Source organism: Equus przewalskii, chromosome 25 (genome assembly GCF_037783145.1).
Source record: "Equus przewalskii isolate Varuska chromosome 25, EquPr2, whole genome shotgun sequence".
Classification (NCBI taxonomy): domain Eukaryota; kingdom Metazoa; phylum Chordata; class Mammalia; order Perissodactyla; family Equidae; genus Equus; species Equus przewalskii.
Window position 1 is genome coordinate 25,959,957 of NC_091855.1, and position 17,627 is coordinate 25,977,583.

Sequence of the window (17,627 nt, forward strand, 5' to 3'; positions counted from 1 at the left end):
GGGTCTGAATGTTATGACTGCATTGTGTGAGGAATCATTTCACTGGCGTAGGAAATAGTGTAATCACCAAAAATTTCATGTCGTGTCAGAGACTTGCGGTCTTGCAGTCTGGCTAAGAACCAGAGAGTTTACACTTAATTTATCTTTCTCACATCTAGTAATGCTAAGGAGTTATAGTGAAAATAAATTCTTGCTTCAGCAGCATTTGGAATTTTAAATTGGCGTCTGAAATTATGCTTCCGAATGCCTCATCTCTGTCGAACCAGAGAGTCTCTATGTGAAGGTCAAATGCTCAGTGCGTACTTGCCTCTGGGCTGCAGTCTCTCCCTGCCCCACCGTCTTTCTTGATTTAACGGGTACCGTGTAGAAGACAGGGATGCAACGTCATGGCAGCTTATAGGAAAGGAAGAAAAAAATCATCTGTCAGCATATTCCTCTTTTTCTTTTCTTCCTTTTTTATTTTGTAAGAGAAAAACTGGGGACCTATCATTCAGCACGGGAACAGAATTCAAACAGGGTCTCTGAGAGTTTTCTGAATTCTACTTGTATCTGGACAATCCACCTTAGGTACGTAAAAAGATTGAAGCGATATATAAATAAATAAATGGGCATATGAACTCAAAAAATTTACTTAATTTCTCAAGCCCGCAGCTTCCTCCTTCATCTGGTGGAGATAAGTGGGGGACCAAATGATATATTGTATGTAACCAAATTTACATACAAGGAGGGTGGGTAAGAGTAGTTTCTCAAAATGGTAGATGCTTAACTTTTTAAAAGAGAATAGTAGAGGTGTTAATAAGAATACTTTTGCTTGCAAGTTATAGAAACCTAACTCAAACTGACTTAAACAAAGAGTAAAATTTGTTCACTTACCGTTCACTTACCTTTAAAGTTATGGGTAGACCATCCAAGCTGGATTGAGGGGCTCAAATGACGCCTTTAGATTTGGTTGTCTCCTTCTATACCAGTTATTTCTGCTTTGTCCCACATGGGATCCACTCTTAAGCATTCTCTTTCTCCAAGGGGACTCCTGGAAGCTCCATACTTAAATTATCAATCCAGTTCAAAGAGCCTGTTTTTTTTTTTCCCAAACAGTTCTCCAAAAGTTTCATTGGACCAGTTTGTGTCCTAAACACAGTCTTGAACGAGTGACCATGGGGACTCATGCGCTGATTGAGCAGGCTTGGTGCATATATTTATGTCAGGAGCTAGGGTGGAGTTATACCATTCAAACCACGTGGACTAAGAGTGGCGGACGAGCCATTCCCTAAGAGAAAATGTGGATTAGTTTCTCTAGAAGAGGGAAGAGATCCTGGGCAAGAATTAATAATAACAGCTGACAATTACATAGTGTTTACTCGGTGCCAGGCACTGACTAATCGGATTGCTTTAGATATATATTGTTATTTAATCATCGAAATAACTTACTTTACAGATGAGGAAATTGAAGGTCAGAGAAGTTAAGTAACTCACCCGAGGTCACACAGCTAGTGTCAGAGCCAGGGTTCAAATGTAGGCAGTCTGGCACTAGAGTTCATGCTCTCTAAGTCACTAGAAAACACTGCTCTTCAGAACAAAAAAAATCTACTTCCACTCGAGCTCTGGAATTACAGCTACCAATTTTTGACTCTTTTGCTTATAAGCCATTCGTCATGGACAAGGTTCTTAACCTCTTTGATTTTGTCTCCTCACCTATAAAATGGTGGTAATATTACCTTGAAGATTAAATAAGTAAATACATTGCTGGCATATAGTAGGCAGTTGACATGCCCCGGGTTGCAAAAACACCCGCCAAAAACCCAGTGCTCTAAATTCCTAAAACACATCCATCATGGAATGTTCAATAGTATTTTCTTCTCTACTCATTAAAAAAATAGTTAAAAAGTAGATCTTAGTTTTTATTCTCTTCTGCCTCATTTACATTTTAGTGATTGTCTCATCACTGATTTTACATTAATACAGAGGTGTGACTAAATAATTCTGTCTTGCAGCATAAATTAAGAAAACTAGTGTACTTAGAATTACACTTCCCCCACTTTTTTCTCTTCTTCTTCCTTATCAGCATAAAATACCATTTACTGAACACCTACTCACAGTGTGTGGTGCACCATTCCGTGCTCTCTCCTAATTTTCTTGGTTTTTTCTAAAATGCCTTTTGTAACAGAAAGAAAATAAATCATTGAAAAGTATGACATTTCTTTTCAATAAATAAGTAGGGGTTTACTTAACTCTTGAAAAGAGATAGTACAAATACGTAGTTTAGTAATATTTCTTCACAAACATTGGTGACAGGAGTTTCCTAAACAGGAACCATATATTCAAAATAATGAGACAGAACTGTTAAATTTTGGAAGAAAGAGGCAACTGTTGTTTGTTTTTCTATTTCTTTGGCTACCTGTCAAAATATGTTTTTTCTCCTTAATGCATCATCTTTCTTTTCTCCTAAAAGAGAGAATTTTATCAACTCCTTTAAGGAGTAAAAGCAACAATAAAAAATATTATGGCATGTTTCAAAGTCTGGCTCTTTGAATAGGTAGATAATATAGCTTCTAATAAAATACGGAGGAACCAGAAAATGGAACTCCCTTCTTGTTGGAATAAAGGGATGTATGGGAGATAATATCTAGCTGAGAATGTGTATGACACAAAAAAGAGGCTTATCTTTTAACATGAAATGTTTGGGAACAGCTCATAACACATTTCTTAATTTTTCTGATTATGTAGTCAAAACATAAACTTCAGTTTGCCTGGCCTCTGGTAACGTTTGATCAAGCAGAACTTGCTACAGTAGACTTTACATGTGACTTTCTTTGGCCCCATAGTCTCTGACCTGGTGCACAGAAAGGAGCATCATCGGTGTCTCAGGCAGATTTTGGCTCCAATACTGGCTGTCAGCATGAGAACTTGGGAAAGTTACCTAGGAAGCGGGTCAATTCTCCCGATGATCTGTTAATCAAGTAACCAGTTATTGTCATAGTTACTTGTCATAGTTTTAACAAAAATGTTAGTGAGTTTAACAAGAAGATGAATTACACTAAAGTTGATAGGCTAGCTGAGAAAATGTTTAAAGAATTTAAAAAATGATAAAAAGTTCCTGTAAGAAATGCTATTTTCTAACTAACATTTTGACTTTTCATATATGAGGATTGTTTCTGCTCCTTCTTTTGGGTTTGAATTTGGATGCTTTTGACTGTCATTTTGTATTTTTTCAAACTTTAAGAACTTTTACTATTTGGTTCCCAACATCTCAAATGGCATATCAGCTTTCAGTATCTGTAGCCATTTAAAATTTAAATTTAAATTTAAATTCAAAAGTATGTGAAATAATCACAATTTTAAATTAAATTAAATTTTAATTTTAAATTAAATTATAACTTTAAATGGAACTAAATCTTTATTTTAAATTAATTCCAATTTTCAGTTATTTTAGAGTAAGATTTAATTACATTAATTATTTAAATTAAATTAAAAATTTCAACTTAAATCCAAAAGCATCTTAAAGAAATAAAAATAACCTGAAAAAAGATCTCATCACATAGGAAACGCAGAAACTTTGTTTGTTGATAAGAGCGATTGGGATAGGCCAATGTATTATAAGATTTTCTGAAATACCGGACAAAAAGGGACTAAAAAACTCAAAGTGTGTAAAGAAAGTGGGACTGTTCAGAATATTTTGCTAAGGTAGATTGTATGATTGGTACCTCTAATAGTCTTTGACCATAAATCAGAAAATGTGAAGGAAGTATTTTAAAAATAGACTAAAAAATCCTAAAGTTGCTAAAATCTGATGAAACAGAAATAATGTTAAAATGAGCTTAGAAATCAGCAGAAACTGAGAAATTCCTACAATAAATGCTGACATTTCTGTTTTGCTAAAAAGAAGTTTTATTAGCAAAAATCAAAATTTGACCTTCCTTTTAAACTCTTGAAATATTCCTGTTTGAATTTCAGTTTCCTTATCTATTCAAGCGATAAAAACCATTGTCATTAAACCAGTAAATAGAACAAATTAGGCAGTTAGGAAGTTGAATTATTTTTAAAGACATTAACCTACTGCCAGTTGCTAACTTCTCTAAGCCTCGTTTCCCATCTGTAAAATGAGAATGACAATAACAGTGCCTTCTTCCTTCCTTGTTATTTCATATATTCCTCTTGTACCATTTATGTGTTTCCATTAAAATATCTTGATTCATCTCTGTAAATATTCCCCGGGCCTGACATATAGTAGAATAATAGAATTAATAACTGCACATTTCATGCCAGACATTGTGAAAATGCTTTACCTAATTATCTCATTTAATCCTGACATCAAGCCAGTGAGAAAGGTACTATTATCTCCTCACTAGAGATAAGGAAATAGATGCTTAAAGAAGTCACTTATGAAAAGGAGGCACATAGCAAATACTAGAGCCGAACTTCAAGCCCAACTGATGTCACTCCATGTTTGCTGTACTGAATTCCTAAGGATACCAACAGGCCAACTCTTTTTTTTTAATATAGTACAGTGCTGTTATATTTTCTGATTCACTTTTTTCGCTTGGGACTAAAATTTTTGAGTGCAAGGCCCTCTCAAGAGGCTAGCATAGCATGTGAATGCAGATATTTCTTTCATTGTATATGTGGACCATGTGAGAATGAGAGACAGGAGGAAGGTAGGATGGGCACTGGGGCCAAATGATTAATTACAGGGAAGATGTACTGAAACAACAAGTACAAGTGAAGACAACTACTCAAACGCACTTATGTTTTGATCCACATAATCCACATTGCGTGGATTATTCTGAATTCAAGAGAACTTCTGGGTCATTAGTCCTCATTGCTTCTCATTAGCTTCTGTGGAATTACATAAACTAGATTTGTTGAAGATGTGTAACGAGCTAGGGACACAGACACTTCTCTCTCTCTGTTTGCAGGGAGTTCTCGATGCCTTTGCCATCTATGGTTTACTGATATGAATATGGTGAACTTACACATTCTAAAAACTAACAGAGAACACCTGGCTCTTCTTTCCTAGGCTGAAAGCCTCATCTGATGTAAAATGTTAGCTTCCCCATTGAAGAGGACTTGCTTGTTCATCCATCCCTTAAACATTTAATGTGCTCTTATTATGTTTCAGACACTGGTAGGTTTTAGAGCTACAAAGATGAAAATAATATTGTCCCTGCCTTTTGGGGTTAATAATTTAATAGAAGAAACAGATAAACAGGAAATTATGATGCAGTCAGATAAGTACAATGTAAGAGATATAAGGTAATGATAATTTCCAACATTTATTGCCAGCTTAATTTGTGCTAGACATCATGCCAGCATTTTATATCCATCTCATTTTATTCTTATAAAATCCTATGAGGTACTTACTCTTATTACACGAGAAAACCAAGACATAGAGATTTTATATAACTTTATATAACTTGTCAGAGTCACAGAGGTAGCAAAGAGATGAACCTATACTTGAATCCAGATAATCTGTTGTTATCAAAGTCAGGGTACATGATGCTGTGCTATGTTACCTCTTGCATGGGAGTACAAATAGAAGCTCCAATATAAAATTCAAATTATAAGGAAGGCTGGAGACTTCAAACAAATTCCTGCCTTTGGGAAAAGAAATACAAAATTAAATAAGCATGTTTTTCTTGAGATGATAACACACAGTGCTTAAAAGCCAGACTGCTGGTTAAATCTGGGCTCATCCACTTATTGCTAGCTGTGCAACCTAGGACAAGTTATTTAATCTCACTGAGCCTTAGTGCTCTTGCCTGTAAAATGGGATAATGTTAGCATATAGCTCATAAGTTTGTGAGGAAGGTTATACATGAGATAATATTTAAAAAGTGCTTAGCAAGGTGCTTACAGATTAGTAGAGAATGATCAACAAATACTAGCTCTTATTAAATGCAATTAAAGAATTTAAAAATTACTTTTTTACAGCAAAGACATTAGTACTGTATCCATTTTCTCTGAGTTTTGAGAGGAAGTAAAGTATGGTAGTGGTGAAGTAACTTGTAAGGTGGCTGGTGAGGCAAAATATCAAAGAAAAATACAACCACCAAAGTGGAAAATGTGGTTCTAAGCTAAAATTCAAAATTGAAGAAACTTTATCAATTTGGATTGACTTGAATATTACTTAAAAGGCAGGGTCCCATCTGATCATTTCCAAAAAGGCATAATGAGGAGCTCAAAGATCTCCAAGAAGGCTAAACAGAAAGATCTACATCCAGATATACATCACAATCAAACTATTGAAAAGCCAAAGTTAAAAAGAAAAACTTGAAAGCAGCAAGAGAAACATGACTCAACATGTACGGGAGAATAACAATATGAGTAAGAACTTATGGCTCATCAGAAACAATGGAGCCAGAAAGCAGAGGAATAACCAATTCAAAGTGCTGAAAGAAAAAAACCTGTCAACCATAACTTGTATAATCAGCAAAATTATCCTTCAAAAGTGAAGGCGAAATAAAGACATTCTACACTAAACAGAAACTGAGAGAATTCCTTTCAAGGAACTTTACATATACTATCTAATTTAATCTTGACTAAAAACTTGTTAAAGTGTCTTTTTCCTGTTTTCCAGAAGGGGGCTTTGAAACCAAAGAGAAGTTCAGTAAATTGCTTGAGGCTGTATAGTTAGTGAATGGGATTTGAGTCCAGATCAATTGGATATAAAGGGCGTTCTCATTTGTTCTGCCTTCCAATAAATTTTCGTTCCATTAGTCTCCCTGCCTCCAAGCTACTCTCCTTTGAACTAATCTACTTAGTGCTGCTAGATGGATGCTCTGAAATATCACTAGCTTGATTTTACTTTATTATTCAGAATCCTTGAGTGACTTTTTCTTACCTATGGTGTGAAGGCCAAATTCCTTAGCTTCATTTCTAAGGACTTTTACAATTTGACACTTAAGTACCATTTAAACATGATCTCTTGATATTTACCAAGTTGACTGGTTTATGGCATATCCGCCAATCCCTTTGTCTCCATCGATTGAAATCATCCTAATTTTTTGGGGGGAGAAATCCCAACTCAGAACTCCTGTCTTTTAATTCTTCTCTCATATTTCCGCTCTTTTTTTTTGCTGAGGAAGTTTCACCTTGAGCTAATATCTGTTGCCAATCTTCCTTTCTTTTTCTGTTTGAGGAAGAATTGCCCCGAGCTAACATCTGTGCCAATCCTCCTCTATTTTCTCTGTGGGTTTCCACCACAGCATGGATGATGAGTAGTGTAGGTCTGTGCCCAGGATCTGAACCTGCGAACCCAGGTTGCTGAAGCAGAGCACACTAAACTTAACCAGTATGCCAGGGGGCTGCCCACTTCACTCTTTCTTTATGGTCTCCCTTTTTACATATTGCCATCGCCCTATTTGAATCTACGTGTTGCCATATATTGTGAGTTTTTTATATATATATATAAAATATATACACATATGTGTATATTTAATACACTATCACATTATATTTATATTATATGATACATAATATATATTTGTGATATGGTATATGATAGATATCATGTATAAATATATGACGTTCATATATTTGGAATGTTTATATATAGTGGAAGAAAGTCATCTTATTTTCCTTTGTGTCTTCAGCAGGACTTAGCACAGTACCTTCTGTATTATAGCAGCCTAGTAAATATTTATTAAATGATGCCTTACGGTTTCTGGATAAAAAATTAAATATTAAAATCAAATACTAAGAAAAAAAATCACTATATCCTGGCCTTTAAAGTGATCCCATTTGGTTGGAAACTTATGTCAGTCTGAAGTCTTGTTAAAATCAAATCTGAAGGAAACAGAAACCTTCTCTCTTTTCTTGCTCTAGTCTCAGGAGGCCACCACAGTTTTTCAAAGCCAAATGTTTATGAATTTCTTCTCAACCATCGCTGTTGTGGATCCAGGGAAAATCAAGACAGATGTTAGTGGTCATGGACACTCACAGCTCATAAATTTGATAAGCTGAGATGATAACCCACTACAATTTGGTGGGGGCAGGTATGGGAAGGTTCCTTAATGTTTGGAGTATAAAACCTTCCTTATTTCTCATACTTATGAAGAGCAAGTGGATCCAATTAACTGACCCCCGAATAGACTCTTAGATATGCTGTAAGAGTAGCAGGGAGGGGTAGTACTCATGGAAAAGAAATTGCTTTCCTGGTGGAAGCTGAGGACTTAAAAAATTATTGTTTGGGAGATTTTTGTCTGTGGGTGTGTTTACTTCACAAAATGTGGTCTATCTTTAAGGATATAACTGGATCAATCGCAGCTACAGATGTCTTTCTGTTTCTCCTCCTTTAAGTCTCTCCTTTGATCTCTTTCTCACCTCTCTCACTTTGAAAAAAAATCAAATCTTGTTTGGAATACCCTTTGCCCCAATACATAATAGTTTCATTTATCCCATTAAATGTGATATAACTATACCTTCATTAATCTAGGTCATCCTTCTGGCTGTATATTCATTCAATTTACCAAGAGTAAAACAGTAAGACACCGTGATTAGCGATTGGGAATTGATGTTGGTTCTCTGCCCAGCTCTTGATTAAAGCTCTTATAGTTTAAGAGAGGTGAGGAGAGGGGAATATGTTGGAAGGGGAGGGTGAGTTCAGGTGAAGTAATAGCAGGGGCATTTTTTTCTGGGAAAGTGTGGAGGCTAGGTCCTCATATTTCCAATGTTCTCTCATATCTACCTGGATTGGTACCAAAAAGGTAGAAAGGTATGCCTGTAATTGTTGTTGCTATCCTGGCAATCTCAGCCAGCCAAAGGAGCCAGAATCAAAATTTAAGGCAGAGCAGATACTTTGAGGTAGGACGAAGCCCCGGTCATGGGACTATACGGATTTGCATTACACACCCCACAACTTCCAGCTGGCAAACTGCATGGCCTTTTTGTTAATCTTGCAATAATGTGATCAGGCATTTTAAGTGAATAGTAATATAAATAAATATTTACATATTTATTTAATATATAATATATGAAATATATTTAATAAAAACACATACAATATATAGTATATACAAATATATTTATGTAAAATATATAAATAAATAGTAATATAAATAAAATAGTAATAGTAAGTGAATAGTTGGATTCACATCACTCTTCAGAAGGATTTTACTCTACTTACTGAACTCCTCTATGCCAGACACTGCCCTATACTCTAGAGATGCCCACTGGTGAATAGAAGAGACATAGATCACTCCCTTTACTGCTTAAAGTTCAGCGGAAAGAGCAAGTGCGACTTGTGTCTTGATTCTTTTTTTCTCTATATCCCAAATCAAGGAGAACAAAAACATTTACTCACAATCAAAGTTTATTTTGACTATATTGCTGTAATCAATAGGCAGAAAACTGTAATACTTAAATGGGGAGATTTCATGGTAATAATACATAGAACCAAATGCATATAGAACTTGTAGATTTATAGCATACTTGCGCCTATACGATCTTTCGTAGCCTGACTCAGCCTCTGCTTTCTCATCTGGAAACTAAGGCATAGTACTATCTATCTTACATGGATAGACAGAGACAGACAGCCAGTCTAGGGTCGTGCCTGCGAATTGTGAAGGTCTGAATGAACCTTAAAGAGGATATGTGAATACGTGAATTGCCCAGGGTTGAATATGCGGCCAAAGGAAGCAATGGGACTTCAAATACTATCTTTGGACTCTGAATTCTATGGTTTTTCCATTATACGTCAGTTTGTTGCTCAGTTGACTCACCCACCAATTGGGAGCCAGGAGTATCCTCTCAGAACTTCTCCAGACTTGGTGTTCCAGGAAAACCGATCACATTTTACGCTTTTTGGCAGCCCGTATAATAATAATGCAACAGACAGGAAAGAAATAGAGAGGAGAAACAGGGACCATTACTTTAAGGTAATAGTAAAATTCAACCACAAGCTGACCACCCAGAAATAATCAATTTTGTGCATATCTTTGTAGTCATTGTTTTAGAATGCATTATATTTCCAGGCTGGGTTCTTCTTTCCTTAGGCCCTAATCATAGGGAGCTGTTTTTGCATTTATTCTATAGAATATTAGAGCAGAAACTGTCTTATGAGGATGTCTAGTCAACCCCCCTTAGTACTGAGATGAGGAAGTGACAGCTAGAAAGATGTATCTATAGACTAAGGCAAAGTCCTCAGAAGAGAAAACAATTAGTAAATTAAGGAATTATCTTCTACAAGTGACTTTTTGCTTACAAAATGAACATTCTATGGTTTGGTCATAGGAGAATAACTGAAATTTTGCCTGAGTTTAAATTCAGACAAAATTTTGATATGTTACATCATTGTTTTAGGCCCAACAGGAGCTTCACTGAGCCTGATATATGGTAGGCTCTCAGAAATATTTGCTGTATGAATGAATGAAGCATGTTTGGCTTATGTGTATAATTTGGAAGTAATAAACTCAATTTGCTAATCTAAGACCCTTGTCCTCATACCCACTCACATCGTCATTGTTAATGAAATTTTACTGAATGCATTCCATATACAATTGTAATAGGAATGAAAAAGAGAGGATGTGGTATAGAAATATTGAGCAATTGGAATTGATTTGTGGAATGATTGAGATTTGAGTGTGTGTGTTTGTGTTCACTGCGGAAGGAGATAGGGGTGGGGCTAATTAAGGGGAGGGAGGAATGTAAGATGTTACCTTTCATAGATATGGGAGTGACATAAACTGATGAGGAAATAGAATTAGAGTGATCAGTTCTACGCAGTTCCATCCCCATTGTGTACAGAAAATAAGTTGCCCATATGTAGGAGTCCGGTTACAGGTAAAAGTGAGGTAATCAAAAATGTTAATTATTTTTCTATATAAAAGTCTATGCACTGAACTGATCACTATGTTTTGAACACCAACAACATAAAATCCTAGTACGATAATAGCTAACACTTATTGAAAACTCACTATCTTCCATCCATGATTATAAGTGCTTTATTTATATTAAATTCTTTAATTCTCATGGCAGCCCTATGGGGCGGGTGATAATATCACCCCCATTTTACAGATGAGGAAGATGGAGCTTAAAGAGATTTGTTAAACTGCTCAAAGACACTCAGCTATTATGTGGAGGATCCAGGTTTGGTCTAGAGTCTATCTCTTAGGCACTTTGTTATACTACCTACTAGAAACTTTGCTGTGGAAAGATTTGGGGATCATGTACAACAAGCCTTACTTTACAGGTGAGAAATCGAGGACCAGAAAAGTCAGTGACTTGCCCAGCGTCACAAACACTTTGTGACAGAGCCTAAACCATGACAGTTCGTGCTTTTCTGTGAAAGGCTGAATTACTTGGAGACAGATTATGTGACATTAGCCTGCAATTACTATGTACTTTTTTTTTAATTTTTTACTTTTTAAAGATTGGCCCTGAGCTAACATCTGTTGCTAATCTTCCTCCTTTTTTTTTCCTTTTCTTCTCCCTAAAGCCCCCCAGTACACAGTTGTATATTGTAGTTGCAGGTCCTTCTAGATGTGCTGTGTGGGACACTGCCTCAGCATGACTTGATGAGCTGTGCTGAGTCCGAGCCCAGAATCCGAACCAGTGAAACTCTAGGTCATGAAGTGGAGCATGCGAAATTAACCACTCAGCCATGGGGCTGGCCCCTCATACACTTCTATTATTGCTGCCATTTATAAACTAGTCTTGAAAAGCTGGAAAAATGGGGTGGCCCACAGAAGTTTTCAAGCTTTCTTTCCTAAGTGGTGGCTCCATGCCAGGGGAAATTAACAAAAGATGAAGGAAATCGAACAGGTGGTCTGACTTCTCTCTCTCCCCTGGGGCAGCTCCCTCCACCTTCTGCCACTCTAGAAGGAAATCTGTCCACAATATTCCCAGGAAAAAGATTTTACAACCTTCCTCTTCACTGCAGACAAACTAATAAGAAAGACGAGAAGGGCATATCTGGTACCATTTCACCCTTCTAACTAGAAAAACTTCTCTGGTAAATGTCTTGCCGCTAACTGGGACACGCACATCAAAGAGAATTTGGCTAACCTGAAATGTCATACTTCATGGGGAGTTCAACAGGGCAATTTATCACAATTGACCCTATCAAAGAAGGACCAACCATCCTTAGTAAACCTGGGTTTGCAAAATGCCACCACATTTGGCCATAAAATTTATCATGTCAGGAGACCCATAGTCAACAGTATGCACTGTGAAATATGGCAGTGCTGCTGGGATATTTGTCTTGTTGGGCCTGACAGATTAGCCTTGCATTTCCGCTTTGTCCACTTTCATACCCCAGCACCATCTATAATGACCCATCAGGTCAATCTGGTTGGAAACAAGACTTGTAGCTCCAAAAGCTAGAATGGGTGGAATGAAAGCCTGTACATATGCACACATTTTGGGGGTGCTCTGGTAAAATGCTGAAAAATTATTCAGTGAGTTTATTCTTTTTCAGATGATTGTTTTACTAAGACTAACATTAGAAGGGAATTCAGGCTCTTGACAAATTAACACCATTGAAGACATGTCCGTTTATCTTTTCTTTTCTCATTTACAGAAAAGAAGAGAAGAGACGGGGTGGGGATGGAATGTCTTCTTCATTTCTGAGTCCCTCCTTGGGCAGGGCTGGGTGGCAAGACTGGTTATGAAAGTTTCTGCCTCCTAGCTCTCTGTTCTCACTGCTGTGCTGCCTCTGCTCCTAGTGTTCTCAGAATCTCTGCATTATCTACCTTCTCCTAAACTCTGCTCAGTGCGCATTCATTTACACCAGTATGTTGTAAGGGATGGATGTGGCTTCTCATCCCCTGACTATTTTTTAAATTAAAATAAATATACAATTATTGAATTCGAAGAATTTTGGCACTTCAATTCTTAGTTTCTCCTTGGTAGCGATGCTGGTCAGAGAGAGGGACTGTCAGGTTACGCTCAAGCATAGCAGATTGCACGTTAGCAATAGTTTAGGGGAAAGCTCAGAATTGGGTGTGATGAATTTCAAGTTCGGGTCTGAGCTCTATGATTCGTGCTGATTGACCTTGGGCAAGTCCTGAATCTTCTAAGAGTCTCAGATCTCTGAAATATTTAGATAAATAGAAGCAACTGTTTCTCAGGATTGGTATGAAGATTAAATAGAATTTTATATACATCTGTGCATACAGACATATATATATATATAATTTCATAAATTAAAGAGTATAATAAAAAAGATTTTTCTTTTTTTAGAAGAAGCAGAAAGAGAACTGGATTTGGAGTCAGAATTTGTGTGTTAAAATTCCAATTTTCTACAGTATGGAGATTTCTCAAAAAATTAAAAATAGAAATGCCATATGACCTAGCTATCCCACTCCTGGGTATTTATCCAAAGAACTTGAAATGAATGTTCCAAAGAGATTTATGCACCCTTATGTTCATTGCAGCATTATTCACGATAGCCAAGACATGGAAGCAATCCAAGTACCCATCTATAGATGAATGGATAAAGAAGATGTGGTATATACATACACAATGGAATACTACTCAGCCATAAAAAAGACTAAATAATCCCATTTGCAATGACATGGATGGATCTTGAGGGTATGATGGTAAGTGAGATAAGCCAGACAGAGAAAGACGAATACTGCATGATTTCACTCATATGTGGAAGATAAAAAATACTTGGATAAAAAGAACAGATTAGTGGTTACCAGAGGGGAAGGGGGTTTGGGGGGGGTGGATGAAAGGGATAAAGGGGCACATATGTATGGTGATGGATAAAAATTGGACTACTTGGGGTGAGCACGATGAAGTGTATTCAGGAGTTGATAAACAGGAATGTACACCCGAAATTATACAACGTTATAAACCATTGTAATCTAAATAAAATTACTTGGGAAAAAAAATTCCTGTTTTCTGGGGCTGGCTTGGTGGTGTAGTGGTTAAGTTCACTTGCTCCACTTTAGTGGTCCAGGGTTAGCTTGTTGGGATCCTGGGTGTGGACATACACACCGCTCATCAAGCCGTGCTAAGGTGGCATCCCACATACAAACAGAGGAAAGTTGGCATAGATGTTAACTCAGCAACAATCTTCCTCAAGGAAAAAGAGGAAGATTGGCAATAGATGTTAGCTTAGGGCTGATCTTCCTCATCAGAAAAAAAAAATTATAAAAAAAATAAATTCCAGTTTTCTAATTACTAGTGTGTGATATCAGGCAAATCATTTAGTTGCTCTGAGTCTCAATCTTTCATCTATTATCATAATGAGAATGATTGTAAAGATTTAATAAGATATATGTGATATCCTTTGGAAATTCTAAAAGTAGTATACAAATGTTTATTAATTTGTACCTCATCTTGTTATAGAAAGTGTATTTATACCATAAAGAAACTTCCATTTGATCCAAGATAATTTGATTCTGAGAGGTCTAGCAGGTAGTCCCCAAAGGGAGTCTGGTCAACTGGAAAATTTGGATTTTGTATAAGATTAAGATAGATGACATTCCTAGAAAAAGCATAGCTATCCCTAAGACTAAGACTAGACATAAATTTGTCCCTAGGGTCCTCAAAGAGAGGACACTATGACCAATGTCCTCAACAACATCATTATAATAAACACAAGGACAAGATTCATTGGGCTGTAAATAAATGTTTATTTTACAATTTTCCTAGTATTGGGATGCTATAAAACAGGCAAAGGATGAACACAGCTACAACAGAATTGTTTTATTACCACAAAACTATTGTGGTAAAATCTGTCCACGCCTCCAAAAATCATTGCAGTTACGGTCATACTTGAAGAGGACTCAAATCTGTTGCAGTGATTCCTAACGACTTTCACACAAAGCTCTTCTGGTTCTACCCAACTCCTCTTACCCAACCAGGTTCGTTTTTGCCCGTCGCCCAGAAAGCCAAACACCGAGACAATGAGATTGCAGCAGAGAGAGAGTTTACTCACAAGGCAGCCATGTGAGGAAGTGAGAGAATGAGCCTCAAATTCATTTCCCCACAAATAGGGACTCAGGGATATTTATGGGATAGGGGGCAAGGTGGTCTGGAATGTGGAGAGAGGTGATTGGAGGTGAGGGGATGTGAGGTAATTGATGGTCTGCACAAGCGTAGTCAGACTCCATGCCTCTTCATAGGACCCATGTTTACAAAATGGCAGCATTAGCATGATCTGAGGGTGGAGTTTTTAGCCTCTTGACATCAAAAGGTCGCCTATTGGACATTGGTGTGGGCTCAGTTGATGAGTTGGTGGTCTCAACTGGCCTGAAGTGGACAAGGAGTTCTAATTTCTGAAAAACAGCTCACACGCCCATTACCATGGTGACCCAGGCTCCAGGGAGATGTTTTCTGTAGGAGCCTAGTGGGAGTCAGATAGCATATTGCCTCAGCAGCACAGTTAACAATGTGTGGGTTAAACAGCTAAAAGCTGCAACCAGTAATTGCAAAAGGGAAAAAACTTTAGTACCTAGATACTTAATCATCAATGGCTGTTTGCCAGTTTCACTCCCTATACTACGATTTCTAAATGGGCAACAGAAATTCCATTTCCCTGTTCACCCATTTGACCTGCCAATTACTGCTGTCCTGGCTAAAACAGAAGTCCATGTACATGGTGGCAATTCTGATAGTTACTTCTGTTCTGGCAAGCCTACATTAAATAATCCGAGTGCTTATTAACAACGCAAATTCCTGCTGAATCAGAATCTTACAGTCAGGGATCCAGGAATCTGTATTTATAAAAAGCTACCAGGGGTGATGTTTATGCAAATTAAAGATTAAGACCCTGACTGGAGATTGGATAAAATAATATGACTCACTATCAGGCTCTGATAAATTCCACATGGGTAAATGAAAGACGTCTGTGTACAGAAGGTTGTATCTGCAAAACATTAGAAGTGGGGTTGAAATTTCCTAGAACTTAGTCAGACTCTTCACACACAACTGTTGACCACGGGAAGCAAGTTAACCACCTGGGAATAGTATGGACCACAATTTCTGGATGACTTGCTGTGGGACCAGGAGGTTCAGCTAGATACCTTGTGACCCACAGAAAGGCTTCATTACAGACACAGCCTAGATCTCGCCTCTGAATTCCTGGCCTAAATTTACAAGTCTAATAAACTCCATATAGACGTCCTGCTGGTACCACCCACTCAATATGAACCAAACATGTTACTTTCACCTGCTTCTTTACCTGTATTCTGTCACAAATAGAAAGTCTATCTTTCCATGTAGCCATGCAAAAAACTCCAGAGCCTAATCAGCTTTTCTTTCTCCCCCATTCCCACTCCTAATGAGTGAGCAAATTCTGTTGATTCTTCATCTAAACTAACTCTATGTTGATTCCAACTTTCTAATCCTTCCAACAGTGCACTAATCTTAGACCATTATCATCTGGTAACTTCCTAAAGTCTATTTGCTTCAACTTCCTAAAGTCTATTAGAACATCAGATTCAAATTCAATGAACATTTCTGAAGCATCTACTATAATTCATCACTGGATTGGGTGTTTCCACATATTTATCTCACTTCATTCTCATAAAATTCTGCTATTGTTATTCCCATCTGCAACTGGAGAAATTGAAAATAGAAATAGAAATTGAATTGTGTGACTTAAGTAGGATCACGTAATTGCTGAGTGGCAAAGCCAGGATTTCAACCTCAGTCTTCTAACTCCTGTTCCAGCTGACTCAAATTTCTCACCTAGAATCCATTTGTCATCCTGCTGCCATGGCTACTTCCTCTGACACAGATCGAGTCACAGTACTCTCTGTTCAAAAGCTTCCATACTGTCTATAGCAGGGAGTCTAAATGTTTTGATTATGTACTCTCATCAATAAAAAAATTTTGACTACACATCCAGTGTATGTAGACTTATGTATTTATTTATAGAATACTTGCGTTTAAGTATGCTAGTATATATTATAATACATATATACAGAAATATGAATTTAAAAGGAAAGAGAATAAAATATTAGTAGAAGCCACAATATATTTTTGTATGCCTCTGTGGAGCATTTTTAACTTTCTCAGGGAGTTTCACTGCACTTTGGACATCACTGAATTCAAGTTCAAGGGCATCTATGATTTGGCTTCAACTCAACTTTTTGGGCTTAACTTTTAGAATTTTCCTTTCACCCCTCTCTACCCAAGCCTCCCTACGTTACTCACGGTTTCTTGTAAATACTATGCACCTTCACGTCTCTTTTTCTTGCCCCAGTTGTTCCATCAGCCAGAAGTGAGCATTATCCTTTCTTTGCCAGCAGAAAACTAGCTATTCCATTGGACTAAGCAAAAAATCCCATCTCTGTCATCAAAAGACCCTAGTCAAAACCAATCGCTCCTTGAGCACGTGGCATGTATCTCCATCATGACACTTATTTTATTGTCTCTTTTTGAAAATAGTGAAATCTTTGAGTACATGAGTTACATCACATTCATTTCTGTATTCCCCATATGGTATTTAATAAACATTTGTTAACTGAATAAAAGAATGTTAGCTGTTGTGAGTTTGAAGAATGCGCTACATGTAAAAACGTCAAAATAGAAATGATGCCATTTTCTTTGTTTTGACCCTTGTTTTCTGCCAGCCTATGGCATATGGATGGATAATGACCCATTTTCATGAAAATTTATAGCATACATGGAGCTGCATCGTAACAGGAAAATTGCTACTCTTTGAACATGGCTCA